The sequence below is a fragment of the Rhinatrema bivittatum genome, chromosome 1 (assembly GCF_901001135.1).
Source record: "Rhinatrema bivittatum chromosome 1, aRhiBiv1.1, whole genome shotgun sequence".
In the NCBI taxonomy this organism is placed as follows: Eukaryota; Metazoa; Chordata; class Amphibia; order Gymnophiona; family Rhinatrematidae; genus Rhinatrema; species Rhinatrema bivittatum.
In genome coordinates, this window is record NC_042615.1 from 150,993,020 (window position 1) to 151,010,951 (window position 17,932).

At 44.8% G+C, this 17,932-nt stretch overlaps 1 long non-coding RNA gene across 1 annotated transcript; it reads right to left on the reverse strand.

The window, feature by feature from the left end:
* Positions 1–4,445: 4,445 nt before the first annotated feature.
* Positions 4,446–13,922, reverse strand: LOC115080142. Its single transcript, XR_003853526.1, has 4 exons — positions 13,781–13,922; positions 11,968–12,062; positions 5,225–5,282; positions 4,446–4,896 (listed from the first exon to the last, which is right to left on the reverse strand). It is a non-coding gene; the product is annotated as an uncharacterized LOC115080142 (long non-coding RNA).
* Between the last annotated feature and the right edge of the window lie 4,010 nt (positions 13,923–17,932).

Genomic DNA, 17,932 nt, shown 5'->3' on the forward strand with positions numbered 1-17,932 from the left:
GGTGGAGCATGGGCGGGGCGGGACGGTCCAGGGGCAGGGTCAGAGGCTCCAGGCACAGCGGCCATTTGCTGCTGTGCCAGGTATCGCGCCTGCCGCACAACTTACTTCAGCCCCAGGGCTGAAGTAAGTTGTGAAACAAAAAAAAGAAGAGAAAAAAGGTAGGGAGGAAAGGGAGGAGGAGGTAGGGGGAGGTAAGGTAAGGGAAGGTGGGGTGGAAGGATAGGGAACGGGGGAAGGCAGCGTGGCTTGGCGCACGCAAGCTGCACAATTGTGCACCCCTTGTGTGCGCCAACCGATTTTATAACTTTCGCGTGCCTGCGCAACCAAGTTATAAAATCAGGCGTACATGTGTGTGCGCCGGGTAGCGCACGCACAAGTATGCCCAGGCGCACCCTTTTAAAATCTACCCATGTGTGTAAATGTGAGAAATACAGAAATCATGTGTGCAAATGTGTAAGTTGGAGAGAGAGCGTGTGTTTACAGTATGGGTCAGATTTTAAATCCCCAGCACACGGACATCATGGGAGATACGCACGTGGCCGGGCCACTCGCATGCTGAGCGCATTTTCAAAATGGCCCAGCCACGTGCGTATCTCCCGGTATGTGTGGAATTGCTGGGTATTTAAAAAGGGGCTGGCCAGGAAAGTGCCATTTTGCACTGTCCTGGCGAAGCTCGCACCAGTAGGCAGCCGGCGTGCGGAACTTTCTCCTGCTCGGAGGAGCAGGTAAGTTCTAAAACAAAAAACAAAAAAAATAGGTTAGTTAGGGTGGGTTTAGGGGTTAGGATGGAGAGGGGAAAAGGGCAGAAGGTTAATTAGGGGATAGGGAAGTTCCTTCCCAGTCCACTGGGCAAAGGCCCGATCCCGTCACCCTGCGTTATTTACTAAAATACCCCCCTTGCGCACATGAGTTGGAACCCACATGCACATGTGCGTGCCGATATAAAATTGGGTGCACATGTGCCTACAGGTAGCCAATTTCATAACGTGTGCGGCGATGTGCGCATATTATAAAATCGGCACATCCTTTTAAAATTTACCTTTTATGTGTATGAATAAGAGCCTGTATGAAAGAGAGAGACTGTGTGTGACTGAGAGAGAGAAGAAAATTGCAAACACCGACAGTGCTGAGATTTTAATTGTGAATGATAAGTTTTACAGATACGACTACCTGACTATTCTGTACTATATATGAACTTTAAAATTGCTATATGCATAAAAAAACTATGGGGAAGATTTTAAAAGAAGTGCGCGCATACATGTACGCCCGATTTTATAACATGTGCGCGCAGATGCAAGCATGTTATAAAATCCAGGGTCGGGGTGTACAATTGTGCGCTTTGCGAGCACCGAGCCACGCTGCCTTCCTGCCAATGCCCGCTGTGTCGGAGGCCTCTGGCCCTGCCTCCACCCCCGGACCACCCTGTTCCGCCCCCAGACTACCCCTTTTGTAAAGCCCTGGGACTTACATGCGCCCCGGGGCTTTACAAGTGTCACCGGGCCTTTTTAAAATAGGCGTGGCACGTGTAACCCTTTTAAAATCCGGCCCTATACGCATTGAAGATGTTTTGTCTATAGATAAATTTGAGTGTTTGGACACACCTTTTTGTTTTGTGTCTTTCCACAACCAAACATATTTTTGGGAATGACTGTACAGGTGGGAGAAATATATAACCTTTATCAATCTGACCCTCTTGACTGCTGTGTGCTTGGATGTCTCAACAAACAAGATTAAAGTGAAAGGAAAGTACTAGAACTCACCATAGAGTGTTACTATGGGCTATCTTTTTTTGTGTTTAAAATATAGCTGTGTATTTATGTGAACTTATATGGAAATAATATGGAAATGTACTGATAATATATGTGCTACTGTGAGAAATCTCGGATGCCTTTTTGTGCAAATATGAAAATTTATGGGTATATGATGGGACAATCTCACCGGCCAAGATTTAAATATGGCCTATTAAGCCTAAAGTTATCTGGCCTAATTTTTGTGTTCTCCACACTATCTTGTTCCCCTGGATGATCTTGCCTTTGATGCAGTGTAATATGATAAGTTTCTCAAGTGTTTTGAGGTTAGCCTGCCAGTGCTCATCTGTAGGCTTTAATAACCTTTATTACTGCACTAGTTATAAATCCATAAACCTATGTCCAAGTTATTTGAGAAGTCCATATTCAAAAGTCATTTAGACAGATACTGTGAACTCAAACGTTATCCATCTAAATGTCAAATCTGGCATATTCAGCCACTTATCCAGCTAAATTATATCCATATAAGTAGTTATCTGGCTATACTTTAGCCTGATAAAAAATGGACTTTCTGGGGGTGGGGGGCATTCGAGAGAGGGGTTGTGTTATCCAGTTAACCAAGCCAAATATTGGGTATTAGATCTGCTTCAGAACTTCCAGTGTTATTACCAGAGTAACGCTGGTAGCAGCCGGGATCTCATTGCACTGAAATACTGGCATAAGAAACAGGGCCCCAATTCAGATACTGGGTGGATTTCTGGTGCCAGCATGGGGGAGGGGGTTTGGAGGGGGGGCGGCAAAATTGGAGATTTTTCATTTATATGTAGGGATCCTGTTAGTCCCCTACTAGAGTTAGATAAAAGAATATACTATTTGGAGAGGGGAGAGATTGTTGGTAACATAGTGTGTTTGCAGCTCCCCCATGCAGCAGCTGGCAGTGGAAGAGGCCCAGTATTTTTCCAGAGAGATCACCATTTTATCCTTGTAGATCTCTTTTGCTTTGGAGGAGACAGCACGTCTTGTGTTGAGCTCTGACTTAACTTAAACCTCCATGGAGTTCTTTATTTTGGATGAGATTTTCTCTCTACCCTCTTAGTCCACTCTTTAATCTTTTATTAAGTATTTGAGTTTGAAGTGCTAAATACTTTTGGACTCAAGCTTATTTAAGATCCCTTCCTGCAAGAGGAATCTGAGATCACCAAGATCCAAAGGAGAGGATGACTTCCAACCATCCTGTGTGAGAGGAAGAGGGAGAGAGGGGTGAGAAGGAAAGGAGATGGAATACCTCAATGGTCCATGAATATCTATTGAAGATTGGGAGATGAGGAGAGAAAAGTATGACCTTTGATATTAAAGGAGGAGGTAGGAGAGAAAAGATTAAACACTATAAACTACATCTTTGATACTTCACACTACCATGGGAGGGAAGCACCAAAACTTTGCCCAGAACCTAATGAGAGAGAAGATATCAAGTAACTAAAAGAACTGATTTAATATGCTATAACATTTGAAATTAAGAAAGACTATAAGAAGTCACAAACTTACTACCAGCACTTGTAATAACTGGAAAATGAAGTACACAGCTGTAAAGACTTTAAATCATCATTTGAACCTTATCAGTAGCAATGTTGGAAATCACCAAATATTTTTTCATGTGATTTATTGAGTGGTGTCATCATTATTCTCTATGGGGTAGATTTTCAAAGGGTTACACACATAAGAATTGCACGTAACCCCCGAAAAGCTGCCCCAAGCTGCCCCTGCGCGCGCCGAGCCTATCTTGCATAGGTTCGGCGGCACGCACAAGCCCCGGGACCCGCATAAGGCCCGGGACTTTCAGAAATGGGTGGTCCAGGGGCGGGGCCAGGGGCGTGTCGGCAGTCCGGGGGCGGGGCCAGGGTGTTCCCGAGTCCTCCGGCACTGTGGCTGTGCTGGAGGTTCACACGCAAGTTACGACCTGCCTCAGGCAGGCGTAACTTTTGAAACAAAGGTAGGCAGGGGGATTTAGTTAGGGCTGGGGGATGGGTTAGATAGGGGAAGGGAGGGGAAGGTGGGGGGGAGCGGTTGAAAAGTTCCCTCTGAGGCCGCTCCGATTTCAGAGCGGCCTCGGAGGGAACGGAGGCAGCCTGTGCGGCTCGGCGTGTGCAAGTTGCACAATTGTGCATCCCCTTGCGCGTGCCGACCCTGGATTTTATAATATGTGCGTGCGACAGCACGCACATATTATAAAATCGGGCATAGATTTGTTTGCGCCGGGTTGCGCAATCAAATCTGCGCCCGCACACAGGTTTTAAAATCTGCCCCTATGTTGTGATTATCATTGCTGTGTACAAAAGACTTAAAAGCGAGCGATATAAGAGCAATGTGAGGGCTTTGAAAGGAAACTTCCCCCTGCTCAGGAAACCCTGGAGATTATATATTGTGACATAACTACAGTGTTCTACCTTTAAATGAAATGTGAGATATGGGCTCTAGAACTGTTAGCTGGGTTGTACCATTACAGGGATTACAAATATTTAGTGGAGAGGGAGGGAAGGGGGAGGGCTGGAGGACCAAGCCCAGCACTGTGGTTTTCTTTTAATTTTAAAATATATGAAGGGGTTGGGAGGAGGTCCTGGTCTGCAGATTGGTCAGACTCATGGTGTGGTGGGGGAAATCAGGCCAGGGAGCTTTTTTTTTTAAGTATCTCTAGTTACCCAGAAATCTTTTGAAGATATCTGAGTAAATAGCAAGTTATCCAGCCAAACAAGGCCAGATAACTTTAGGCTTATTAGGCCATATTTAAATGCTGGCAGGTTAGGCTTAAAGTTGTCCCGCTATATTTAGCCGGATAACTTTATGGCAGTATATTTAGTGGGACCTATATTCACTACCTGGCCTAATGAATATGAACTTCCTAGTTAACTGTAGTCTTCTCTACTGCTGCTGACAGGATTCTGGATTTGTATTCTGATATATTATATCTGAGAACTGTCCATGGCTGATATGCTCATCATAAATCAGAGAAGTTGTTTTTGATTATATCCAAAGCTTTCCAGCTCGTGTATGAGGAAGCTGGGTTTTCTGGGTCTTCTCTCTCATCTGTATTTGGAGCGTGCCTGTTGGTACAGCATCTGTCATCTCATGCAGTGTGAGACTGGGAATTGGGCTGCAAGACAAACCAATACAAATTAGAGCTGGAGCTAGAAGTCTGTGTTTCTTTAAGTTCCTTTCAATATCTTGGGGTGAAGAGGCAATATTCATTCCTGCAGAACCTTATGCTGCCACTCAAGAAAAAATGAGCACGTAGGGAGTTAAATTAAGTTTCCAAAATAGTGGATAATTTAAGTACAGTAGTTTCGTGATGGCTGTAACTGCTATACGATTTATTCAGGGGTATGGTGCAATGGAGGCTTTTGAGACAAATTATGATTATTAATGGAAATTAAATCTTCCTTAAAATATAAATTTTAAAAAAAATCTTGTTTACCCACTACCTCACTGGAGTAGATATTGGCTTCTGCTTCATTGTCTGACTGAAAAGCAGCTGATGACCTACAGTATATGAAAGGAGATGGTCACAATCCAATACAGAACGTTAGATGGCAAATGCAATAATAACTTATTTCATGATGAGCTCAATTAGTGTAGATATTTGATTTAACCCTACAAATATGGTAATATTCTATACCTCCCATCAGGACCTGCAGCAGTAGATTTGACTTGTTTCTTCCCCAGGGTGAACAAATCAACAGATGAATCCTTTTTTTGGCAAGAGGGTTATGAAAATCATTTTTAAAACTATAATATACAGTTAGAATTACATGCAAATCCTTTTACCAAGATTTAAATACAAAGGATTTGTCTAAAAGATAAGAATTCCAAACGCATGTACGAACACACGTCATAGCATTTATTCTGCAGCAAAAAAAAAAAATGTTTCTTTTCAATCATAAGCTGTAGCAGCTCTCCTCATAATAAAAATCCTCACATAGTACTGCATTGAAATCCACAGAAAAACATGTACAATAACAATGTGACCTTCCCTTTGGGTTGCAAAAATGCTAGCGGTGTGTGTAGAATAAAAAAAGTATTCATTTTTATCATGTTTGTGTTTGGGTGTGTGTGCGTGTGATGGCAAACATGTTAAAAAGCACTGCTCAAAGGAATAAAATGGTGCAATGGCAGCCTGAAATAAAATGGATCAAGAGTGTCATCTAGTGGGCCATTAGTGTTTTACATCAATGCGTAGGACTCCAAAAACAATTATTAACCAAGTAGACTTAGGAAATAGACACTACTTACTGCTGTGCAATAGCAGCATGGGATCTATTTGGGATCTTGCCAGGTACTTGTGACCTGGATTTGCCACTGTTATCCAGGATACTGGGCTTGATGGACCCTCGGTCTGACTCAGTATGGCAATTCTTATGAATGTAAATGGAAACAATGAAATGTTCTTCTATAGATCTGTTTGTTTCTATGCAATCAATACAATGTATATCTCTTCTTTTGTTTATGGCATGTGGTAAGGATTTAGAAACTGGGGTATCCAGCCTGAGAGAATTTCTATATAAATTATTAGTTTTAATAGAAATTTGTTTTACTTGTTGCCATAATAGCAAACCACATATTGCAAGTCACATTAATAGTGCAATTCCTCACATTAAGATGTATAATACATTTACATCCATCCTGCCAACAAGAACAACAGCAACAATTACAGCCTTTTATCACCCCATCCCGCTTTTTCGTACCTGGGAACTTTTGATTTCCAGTCACCCTGAGATTGTCAAGTAGCAGCGAGGTGGAAGAGAATGTGCACACAAACGTTGTCTTACACATTCACACTTTAATACACTCACTTGTTTACTCACACCTTCGTTCACACACATACAAGATCATTCTCACTCACTCCTCTCCCTGTCACCCACACCCACACCCACACCCACATGATCACATACACTCACTTCTCCCCTTCTCACAGTCTGATACACTCTCATTCATGCCTATCCCTGCTCTAGTCCTAGGCAAAGCCTCTATCGTGAGAATACCACAGAGAATCCTGGGGACAAAGAAAAAGGAAAGTTGGAAGTGCGAATAGTTGTTCTAAATAAATAAATGAATGAATAATAAAAAATATATATTTTATCTGGAGGTTTTCCAAGATGCCCCTTGCAGTGGGTGCGCAGGCTGGAAACTGGTGCTGGCCCCTGAGTGGCAATGCCCTTGTTGTGTATGGGAGCTGGTGAAAGGCACACCTGGGGGGGGGGGGGGGCAGCGGCTGTCCAAAAAAAGAAAGAAGAGGGTCTCCCGTGGACCCCATCCCACCGGCGGCGAAGACAAGAAGAGGCCCCGTGCATGATCCGACTGGGAGCAGGAGGGGGCCCGTTCAGCTGCTGCTCCTTCTCCTGTGCCAACCCCGCGGTATTCAAAAAATCGCGGGGCTGGCACTTCCTTCCTGCTGAAAACAGTACAAAGCCAAAAAAAATTAGAACGTTTTCAAAAATGTGCCCCACCTGTATGTAGCACAAACACAGGAATCATTTTTAAAGAATTACAGAAAGAATTGTTCTTTCTTTCCAAACAAACAAGAATAATCCAGTTGCAAAGGATTGTAAATTAATTCCCTTTAGAAAATATACTTATTTGTCATCCAAGAAAGAAACATAAATAAAAAGACTTCCTTAAATCCACAGCCTTGGTGCAAAGCGACACTTTTTCTTTGTTTTTCAGAGACCTCGGTAAGAAGCCCTGGTTTCGCTGGGAAGCAGCTGGTATTCATGTGTGTGCTTTACACAATGATATCGTACATATAATTTGCCTTTTATATTTTCACGTGGGTTAACTTTTAAAATTAGACATATGAAGGTAAGTCTGCATATGTGATATCTTTTATGAGAAATTGTAGAATAAGACAGGCGGAAGAAAAGAGACAACAAAGTAATTATAGATATATGTGTGTGTTACAGACAACTAGTTCTGTTACCATTAAGGCCTGGGAAGGTCTGTAGTCTAGTGATAAGAATGGGGGCAGTTACCATTCAAGTGCAGCCCCTCCCATTGAGGGGGGGGCTGGAACGGCTGCACACACACACCCCTCCCCCCCACTCCCCGAGAGGTTTATTTTACGCAGCCCTCTCCAGAGAGTCTGGAGGCAGTCCCTTTTGGTTTGCTAGCTGTCTATTTATTTATTTATTTATTTAGACATTTCATATACTGTCCTTCCATTTATAGATCACAATGGTTTACAAAGTGGCATTCATAATTATAACACAGCTAACAGACAAGTGTGGATTGGTTGCAGAGGTGGTATGCAAAGGCAGGCATTTATCTATCAAATCTAATTTTCTAGCACATATTAACAGTGATCTAGTATATAAGGCCGAGAGTTCGGATGATGAAAACACGAGGGATGGTTGGGGGACAGAGAGGAGTTTTTCCTGTGTTGATTTCTCAGGTCCAGTCAGAGAAACCAGGCAAACCCTGCCTGGGCAGCCTGACCAGGGTGGGGAGGGAGTTCCTTCCAGTCCATTCACCGGCTGGCTGGGATTTTCCCTTTGGGTTGTTTTTGTGGGTTTTTACAATTTTAGTGGTAGGAGCCGTGTGAGAGCCTGTGCACCACCTGGGCTCAGGGCACAGGGGAACCCCTTTTCTGGGGCTGTGCAGGTTAGAGAAGACCTGCCCTCTATATCCTCGATAAGGACGGAGATGGTAGTGACATTCAGCAAGGAGTAACTCCAGTGTTAACTTCTTTTGAAAGGGAAAGGACTTAAGACAGAGACGCAGGAGGACATTTTGACCACCCCTTCCTTCGTGCATTTGGAGCAGGGTGAACTGCCTGTTTCCAGGGGATCCCTCCCATCAGGGATCCAGCCAGAGGGGCCGATGCAATAAATAGGAGCAGAAAGCGGGCGCTGAACAGTCAGCGCCTGCTTTCTTAACACGCGCCCCCAAGCACCCTCCTTGGGGGCGCCATGCAATATTTAAATTAGGGAGTCGCGTTATCAAGGAGGCACTAGGGTTGCTTGCATGTCCCAGGCGCCTCTTTGCTAACGAGAACCCGATCGGCATCGGCCGTCCACCGGTTAGGAAAACCGACACCGACTTTATCGGCGTTGGTTTTTCTAAACGCCGCACAGCTGCACAGCCAGGGGGTTCAGGAAATGGACGCTTGTCAGTTGAGCATCCGTTTCCTGCACCCGACTGCCAGTGAGGTTGTTTTTTTGTTTTTTTTTTAAACTTTATTTATTTTTGTTTTTCCTCCTATTTAATATTGCAACGATATTAAGTAGGAGGCAGTACAGAAAAGCATTTTTTTCTGCTTTTCTGTACTAGTTTTAAGAGTGCTCAGCTATTAACGCCTGCACCAGGCAGGCGTTAATTTCTGATTGTTAAATGTGCTTCCTAGTCGCACATTTTTTTTTTTTTTTTGCATTGGGAGTAAATGCCTAATAGCCTCATTCAATGCATTTGCATGTGATGAGCGCTATTAGATTCACTCCACGTTGGACGAGCATTGTAGGGGGTGCTAATCCCCTTACTGCATAAGGGGATTAATTAGCGCCTATACAAGCCGCGTCCAACTACGGGTTATACAGTGCGCTCAGCTGAGCGCACTGTATTGCATCGGTCCCAGAGTTGGAGAAACTAGAGAAATATCAGAGGGACAACTAACAATGAGTAAGAACAAAGGACACCCTGGGAGAGAGAGGATGAGTAAGATAGATGAGGACACCCATCCAGTATCTTCGCCCACTTGGGACAGAGAGGATTTGACTCTCTGTGCAAAGGACAGTTTTACCATTTTTACCAGAGCTGGAAAGGTTTTTCTGCCCAGTTAAAGGAGGTTCTGCCCACCTGGGAGGTCCACTTATCCAAGCCCTGGAGGGTGAAGTTTCCCTGACCCTGGATCAGAGATTCCAGCATAGACGGAGAGTAAAGACTGTAAGGACAAAGAGAGACTTTGAGGTGCAGAGGATTTTGTTATTGCTGCCATTCTACAGATTTGTTGCCCATCAGTAAAGACTTTTAATTTGGATGCTAGAAACATAAGTGACTTCAGCGTGGTTATTGGGCTTAATCTACACATAGACATGTATCAATGGCAACACTTCCTGGGGCAACTCGTGAGAAATGCATTCCAGTCCCTCCCAGCACTCCGGACCCTGAAAGAACTCTTTGCCCCATAGAAAAATAATCCACACTCAGGGGGAAGAGACTGAAGGAAAAGCTAGTCAGTGCTCCAGCCCCTAGAGAGACTAAATAAGTTTATGGCCCCATCGTAGTGCACCAGGATGCAACACGGAAGCCGAACTAATATAGCAGCGTAGCAACCAAGAAGAATAGATCGGTAAAACAGGGATTCTTTATTGATCAATATTATAATTGCAGATAAAAGCCCAGTTGTAGAATAAGCCCGACTCATGCCGAGTTTCCCTCATATGAGCTGCTTCAGGGGCTGTCTAGTCAGATCACCTCATGCACAGATGTATTAAGAGCCCATTCTCTGTATTAAGCTATCCTCTGTTGCCAGATACAATCTTGCATTAAAATATACAATGTTAACAGAACTAAGCTGGGCAGATTCGGGATTCGCGCGTCTCAGCATCTGCAAGCCGGAAGTATTTGTTTGAACCTTTTATGAATTTTTGCTTCCATGGCAAGCTTCTTTTTAAATTCTGTCTTTGCCTTCCTTAGCAATGCTTTGCATCTAACTTGACAGCGTTTATGCTATTTCTTGTTTTCTTCATTCAGATCCCTTTTCCATTTCTTGACAGATGTTCTTTTAGCTATTATAGCCTCTCTCACCTCACCTTTTAACCATGCCAGTAGTCGTTTAGCTTTATTCAAGAGGACTGAGAACTTTCCAAAAATCTCAAAGATAATCACAAGCTGCAAGATCTGGGAGATCTCCTACTGGCACTCGAGGCAGCTAAAGCTGACCCATATCTTCCAGACCTCAGCTATCTAGACACTGTCTATGCAGTAAAGCCATTCTTGAAGAAACTGCCATGCAGCCTGCATGAAAAATGGGTTTCCCAAGGTTCAAAATTTAAAATGGACATTAATGTTGTTTTTCCAACTTTAAGAACAAAATAAATGGAAGTGCGTTACTAAAACAATAACTTTAAAAATGGCCCGCGGGTGCACATGTGCACACGTCCATTGGTCCGTGCCCAGGGACGCGGTGATTTTATAACTTTACTTATGCTATAAAATTGCCTTGCCGCTCATACATTTACACTCAATTTTAAGTGGCTGCCCACATGTGTGCGCAAATCCCGCTTCTATCGCATAAGTGGGGAACTTTTAAAAGGGACGTGCGCAAATGCCATTCATAGTTTTCTGAGTTCATTCCCAGTTCACCCACTTAAGGGACAGGACTTCCAAACCCCCCTAGTTTAATAACCTCCCTTTCCCCCTGTTAGCCACGACTCTTAAAACCCTGCTGATGTGTCTAGTTTTTTTTTTTAATTACTTCTACATCATCCATAGCAGAAGTAAAGTTACACAGCAGGGGACCCCAGCGTGCACCAGTGCACGTATATATGTGCAAATTCCATGGCAAAAACCCAGAATGCTTACACCCAGACCACACCCATGCCCTGCCCCTGTTTAGAAACTTTTTCTTTGTAATCGCAGTGGCATGTATGCTCATATCCCAGTGGCTTTTAAAATTTGCTCAGCGGGTTTCCCTACCTGATGCATGCATCGGGCTTTTAAAATTTACCTGTAAGTAAATAAATCTGTTCTCAATTTGATCAATCAGTCTTTAAAAAGTTCAGTTGAGGGATGAATCGTTCATGAAGATTCCCTAAATAAACCTACTGGCTCTAACTTTTTGGTTATTGAAATTTTTAAAGGCTGGTTGGTTATTTTCCCTTCAACTTAAGAGCAGATTTATTTACTTAGAAGCTGATGTAATAAGCAGTGCTAAAGCTGCTGCGGGATTTTGCACATACTTGCACGGGTTTTTTTGCACGTTTTTCCTGCGTTAGCCTTATGTAGGTATGTAATAAAGTGTCCAGCGTGGGAAAACATGTGCATAAACCCACTTTGAAACACGTGGCTGGTTTAGTACGCGTGCATGCAAATGAGGCAATTAACTATTCACGGGCTATGCAAGGAGCTGTGCATCAGGATTTTGTACGCAGGTTTTTTAGCGCCTGGGTCAGGCAGGAGTTAAGTTAAAGTGTGTGTCTGCAGACCGATTTACTCTGGAGTAATCATGCATTACCTTCACTTTTTCTGGATGTTTGGTATATTTTTGTGGGTCGGCTGTAGGAATCTCTGCTACATTCCAGTGCCTGCCGGCATCCGCCAGTACAGCTGCTACACGGTCAGAGACAAAAAATGAAGGGGTTAGACATTGCTCTATCCACCTTCAGTCCCACTCCCGGACACTAACGTCTTCACTACTTTATAAAAAGGGAAGCCTTTCACCCCAAGAATCACTTGCGGATCACCACATTAATTCGGGTTCCAGCATGGGTTTCTGTGTGGTTTATTACAGAAGGCTGTGAGTATGGGTTTTTGTTAACATTTTCGCGCAGGTTTCACTTTTGCACGGATTTTCTGCATGCATCTCATTTGCAAATGCGTTCTTTACTACATCCCGGGGAGGCACCTGCTTTTGTCACATGCACTAAAATAAATACGTGCAGACTAGCGCCGATTTCACCGTGGGTCTTATTACATCGGCCTCTTAGTGTCACACATTCCTTTATTTTGTTCTTGATGATTCATGGGTGTTTGTATTACTCCATGTCCTTTGCTTGTTTTTCTATCTTTCACAGTTTTTTTTCTAGGTTCATCTGGGAATTAGCGGTGACAAGAAATGATCCAAGTTTTACTCTTGATGCATCAGATGTGATCAGCCCAAGCCTCCCCTGGGATGAATGGTTAACTAAAAAGCATGGTTACATACAATACCCATTGCTGTGCCCACAACAGAAATTTCAGTTATGGCGGTCACATTTTCCACCCTTCCTACTGCCACAAACAAGATAGAAAATTCAGACAATATCCTTTGAACAAAAGTCCTCATCTAAATAACTGCAGTGTCTTCACAGAAAAGCTGCTGGGTGAATGTTAAAACTTGTTCAAGGAATTAGAAATCTGCTTCAGACTCTGTTCTTCCACAAATCACCTCTCTAGAGTCTGTAAAGCAGCCATTAAGTGCACAGAGTGTGACAATGACAAACATGTTACTGCCCTGCACCCAGATACTGCAAAAATTAACTTCCCAATGCTTCTGTGCCTGTTTCAAAGGACAGTGGGGAGGAAGATGAAGAACAGACAGCACTGCCAGAAGTCATTCCCAAATGCACTAAAGCTTGTGGAGGAAGGCATAGTGCCAGATTGTGCTCACGACCGAAGCTCACATCTCCTTGTACCTCCTGTTGCTGGAAAGCTCTCAACAGCCCATACTTCAGACCTGAGCTACCTTACAAACCTAGCAATTAACATTTTGATTTAAAGTTGCTAATGTGAATGTGGACTGTCTGAGGAAAGGACAGCAGAGCGTGAGAGGAGGGTGGAGGGGAGGAGGGCAATGAAAAGGCAGAGAATAAATGGAAGGCTGGGTGGGTTTCAGCCAGGGAAAGACAGTGACAGAGGTGGCAGGGTAGATTTATTTATTTATAGAAATTTCTTGTCTGCCATATTGCCACTTTCTGTTCATGGCGGATAACAATAAAAGCAATGCATAACATCATGATCATTACAAAAATCACATCATCATAAAACTACATATTAATCATTAAATGCAATATTATAAAGATAGGCCTTCAAAGCTTTTCTAAAACACAGTCTGATATTTGGCGTAAACCAAGAGGGAGAGCATCCCATAGCAAAGGGTCTATTTCCGAGAAAACCCGTTTTCTGGTTGTTGCCAGTCTAACTGATTTTGGCCCTGGTAAAGCTATCAACAGTTGATCTTCTGAACACAATGTGCATCATGGTTGATATATTGAGACTAATCTTTTTAAATACAAGGGGCAAATTCCATAAATAATATGATGTACAAGTAAAATTGTTTTAAACTTTACCCGTTGACGTATGGGAAGCCAATGCCATCCCCTCAAAATGGCAACTATATCAATGGCGGATTAAATTTGAGGAAACACCGAACATCACCAACCACCGAACCATAACATCTTGTCCTCTGGCGAAGAATCGAGGATTCGAAACAAGGCCCTGTTGGGACATGGACATGAACATTATAAACGAATACATACACAGATAAGTTGAAGGGATGTTGTCCTGCACAATGGCATTTGTTAATATGTGAAAAAAATTCATGTGTCGGCGTTTTTGGGAAGAGTTTGGCATCTTGTTAAGAGCATTGAAAAAATATATATATATCTTGCTAAGAGTACTGAAAAAAATACTGAAAAAAATTCTTCTTAGAAAAATCAGTTTGGTGAGATATAGCCAAAAAAGAGTTTTTATTACACATTATTCACTATAAATTTACACACGCTAAAGAAATACAGAAAAACAATTATGGGTTGGAGGAGGTTGGTTTGTGATTAGAATTGCTATACACTGCTGGATGCAGTGATATAAGGAAATTGTATGAAACCTTCCTCTTCTTTCCAAAAAAAAAATTTTTGTGGTGAAAACTCAGTCTTTGGTTTAATCGAGACACATAAAAATAAACAAATGATTAGAGATAGTTTCCTCATGAAGACATTTAGTGATAATAATATGGTATAACTGGTTTATTAGAGGTGATATCTTGTTTATTTATTATCCCCTCAACACTGGCATTATATGAGATTGCACAGGACTTCCCGCAACCAAACGGGCAGCTGCATTCATCAATAATTGCAATGCACGCACATGAGCCTTTGGTAGACCCATTGTTGCGCCGGGAGGTGGACCATTGGCCTGGTGCAGGATTGGTAGGCTCCCTAGTCGGACCCAGAGAGCACCTGCCACCAGGAGGCGGAGCACAGGAGGAGACAGAGGCTAGCTGGAGCTTCACCAACAGCAACCCGGGGTTCCCTCAGATTGAGCCCTTGGTTACCCGGGCCGCCTGGTCTTAGGTGGGCCTCGCAGGATCTCAGAGAGATGAAGTTCAGGGGTGTGCCCACCACGAACAAGAGTGTGCAGTCGATGTTCAGGTTAGAAAGTCCAGGAGCCAGAGGAAGCCAGAACAGCGTCTCTGAATGTAGAGCGAGGATCAAGGCCAGAGTCAAGGATAGCATAGTCAGCCAAAGCAGGGGTCAGAACCAGTGGTCAGTCAGGCAAAGGTCAGGTTCCAGGCGGCGGTCAGACATGGTCAGGCAGAGGTCAGTTCCAGGCAGCGTGCAGACGTGGTCAGTGGACAGGCAGAGGTCAGTTCCAGACAGCATACAGACGTGGTCGAGGAAACAGGCAAAGGTCAAATCTAGGCGGCGATCAAACATAAGATAAGAACATAAGAAAATGCCATACTGGGTCAGACCAAGGGTCCATCAAGCCCAGCATCCTGTTTCCAACAGTGGCCAATCCAGGCCATAAGAACCTGGCAATTACCCAAAAACTAAGTCTATTCCATGTTACCGTTGCTAATGGCAGTGGCTATTCTCTAAGTGAACTTAATAGCAGGTAATGGACTTCTCCTCCAAGAACTTATCCAATCCTTTTTTAAACACATAGTCAAGTAACAGGCAGAGGTCAGTACCGAGAAGACAGTCCAAATGGTACTATCTGGGGAGACAAAGGAACAGGAGAACGCTGGAACAGGAGATTGGAACAAGACACTGGAATGCAGGAAGGCAAATTTGCTATCACAATGTGATCGACCCAATTGCCAAGGCAAGGATCATGGGTTCGAGCCCTGCCTTATATACCGTGGATCGAAGACTTCATCGGGGAGCGTCAGTGCGCTTGGCCCTTTAAAGTTCGTGACGCTGGCCGCGTGTGTGCCTAGGGGCGGGGCCGAGGAGACGCTGGATGTGGAGCCCCGGCAGGAGCTCTGCTGTGAGGCCTGCGATACTGCCGGAGCTGCAGCGGGTTGGGGAGAGTGACGGGGACAACCAGTGCCTGTAGTGGAAGGAAGGCCTGCGCTCGTGGACGGCCGGGCGAAGTGAGCAGGCCCGGCCGTGGAGTGTACGCGGCCGGGAAGCGCAACAGTACCCCCTCTTCTAGGCCTCCCCCTTATCGGCCTTGGTTTGTCAGGGTGGTCTTGGTAGAAGTCCTGGAGGAGTTGTTTGTCATAGATGTGGTGGGAGGGCTCCCACAAGTTCTCCTCGGGCCCGAAGCCCTCCCACGACAGGAGATACTCCCAATGGCTGTGTCTTTTCTGGATTTCTAAGACCTCTCATACTTGTAGTGTCTCTTCTGGTTCCGCGGAGACTTGTGGAGGAGGAGAAGCCTTACGAGATGGCTATGAGAGTACGAGGGGCTTCAATAAAGAAACATGAAAGGTATTGTGGATACCCATTGACTTAGGTAGCTGGAGTTGGTACTTAGGTGCCAGTTGCTGAGAGGGTAATCGCAATCGGATATGTTTTGTGCTCAACCATACTTTCTGGCCTGGTCAGAAGAGTGGGGCTGACCGTCGATGGTTATCAGCATCTTTTTTTGAATGCTCGGCGGCCTGGGCTAGTCGTTCCTTGACTTGGTTCAATATGAGTCGGATGGCTTGGGCCGTGAACTGAGCCGCTGGTGAAGGCACAGAGAGAGGCACTGGCAGAGGCAAGCGTGGTTGGCGGCCAAACACCACGGAGAATGGAGAGACATCGGTGGTAGCGGCAATGTGCGTGTTGTGTGACAACTCGGCCCAGGGTAACAGGCAGCTTGCAGACGTGGTCAGTGGACAGGCAGAAGTCAGTTCTAGGCAGCGTATGGACGTGGTCAAGGAAACAGGCAAAGGTCAAATCCAAGCGGCGATCAAACGTAGTCAGTACCGAGAAGGCAGTCCGAATGGTACTACCTGGGGAGACGAAGGAACAGGAGGACGCTGGAACAGGAGACTGGAACAAGACACTGGAACGCAGGAAGGCAAACTTGCTATCACAACGTGATTGATCCGATTGCCAAGGCAGGGATCATGGGTCTGAGCCCTGCCTTATATACCGTGGATTGGACACGTCATCAGGGAGCGTCAGGTCCTGGTTTCCCACACTTGGCCATTTAAATTTCGTGACGCTCTCCTCGTGCGTGCCTAGGGGCGGGGCCAAGGAGAGGCTGGATGCAGAGCACTGGCGGGAGCTCCGCTGTGAGGCCTGCGATACTGCCGGAGCCGCAGCGGGTTGGGGAGAGCGACGGGGACAGCCGGGGCCTGCAGTGGAAGGAAGGCCTGCACTAGTGGACAGCTGGGAGAGGTGAGCAGGCCCGGCCACAGAGCATACACGGTCGGGAAGCGCTACATCCATGTGTATTGCATTATAATAATCTATCACTGATAGAACAAATGAATGCATCAAGGTTTAAAAATCATGAGGTTCCAATATAAAACGTAAACAACGTAATAGACGGAGTTTATAAAAATCTAAGCGCACTACATGCCGTAGCTGAGGCAGAAAGCTAAAATAACCATCAATATAAAAATCAAAATTCCATACTTTTTCTACTGGGAAAATATCATCTCCCTCTAACTGTATTTTTAGGGTCGATATAGAACCAGATACGTACCCAATAGCGATCAGCTCTGTCTTAAATATTAAAAGCTAGATTTTAAAACGCGCAGTGCGTCCATGTGTGCATGATTCCTGGCGCGTGCACATGGACACGACTATTTTATAACATGCGTGCATCTCCACGCACATCTTATAAAATACGATTCCTGTGCGCACATGCGCGTCGAACTTTAATATCCGCGTGCACATGTCTGGGCGGGTGGCGCACTGGGAGAAAACTTTCCTATCCCCCCACCTAGCCTTCCTCCCTTTTCCCCTCTCCTCTCCTCTCCTCTCCTCCCCGACCCCTTAACCCACCCTAACTACCCTAGATTTTTTTATTACTTACATGCTCTAAGGAGCAGATGTAATTTGTGCTTGCCGGCTGGCTGCCATTGCATGCTTCCCCGAAACAGCACAAAATATCACTGTCCTGGCCAGTCCCCACCCCACCCTGGCCTGCCCCTTTTTGATGGCCTGGCACTTCTGCGCATACTGGGAGATATGCGCATGGCCGGGCTGTTTCTAAAATGCGCTTAGCGCACGCACAGCCCGGCCATGCGCGTATCTCCTGGTTTTTGCGCGTGGAGC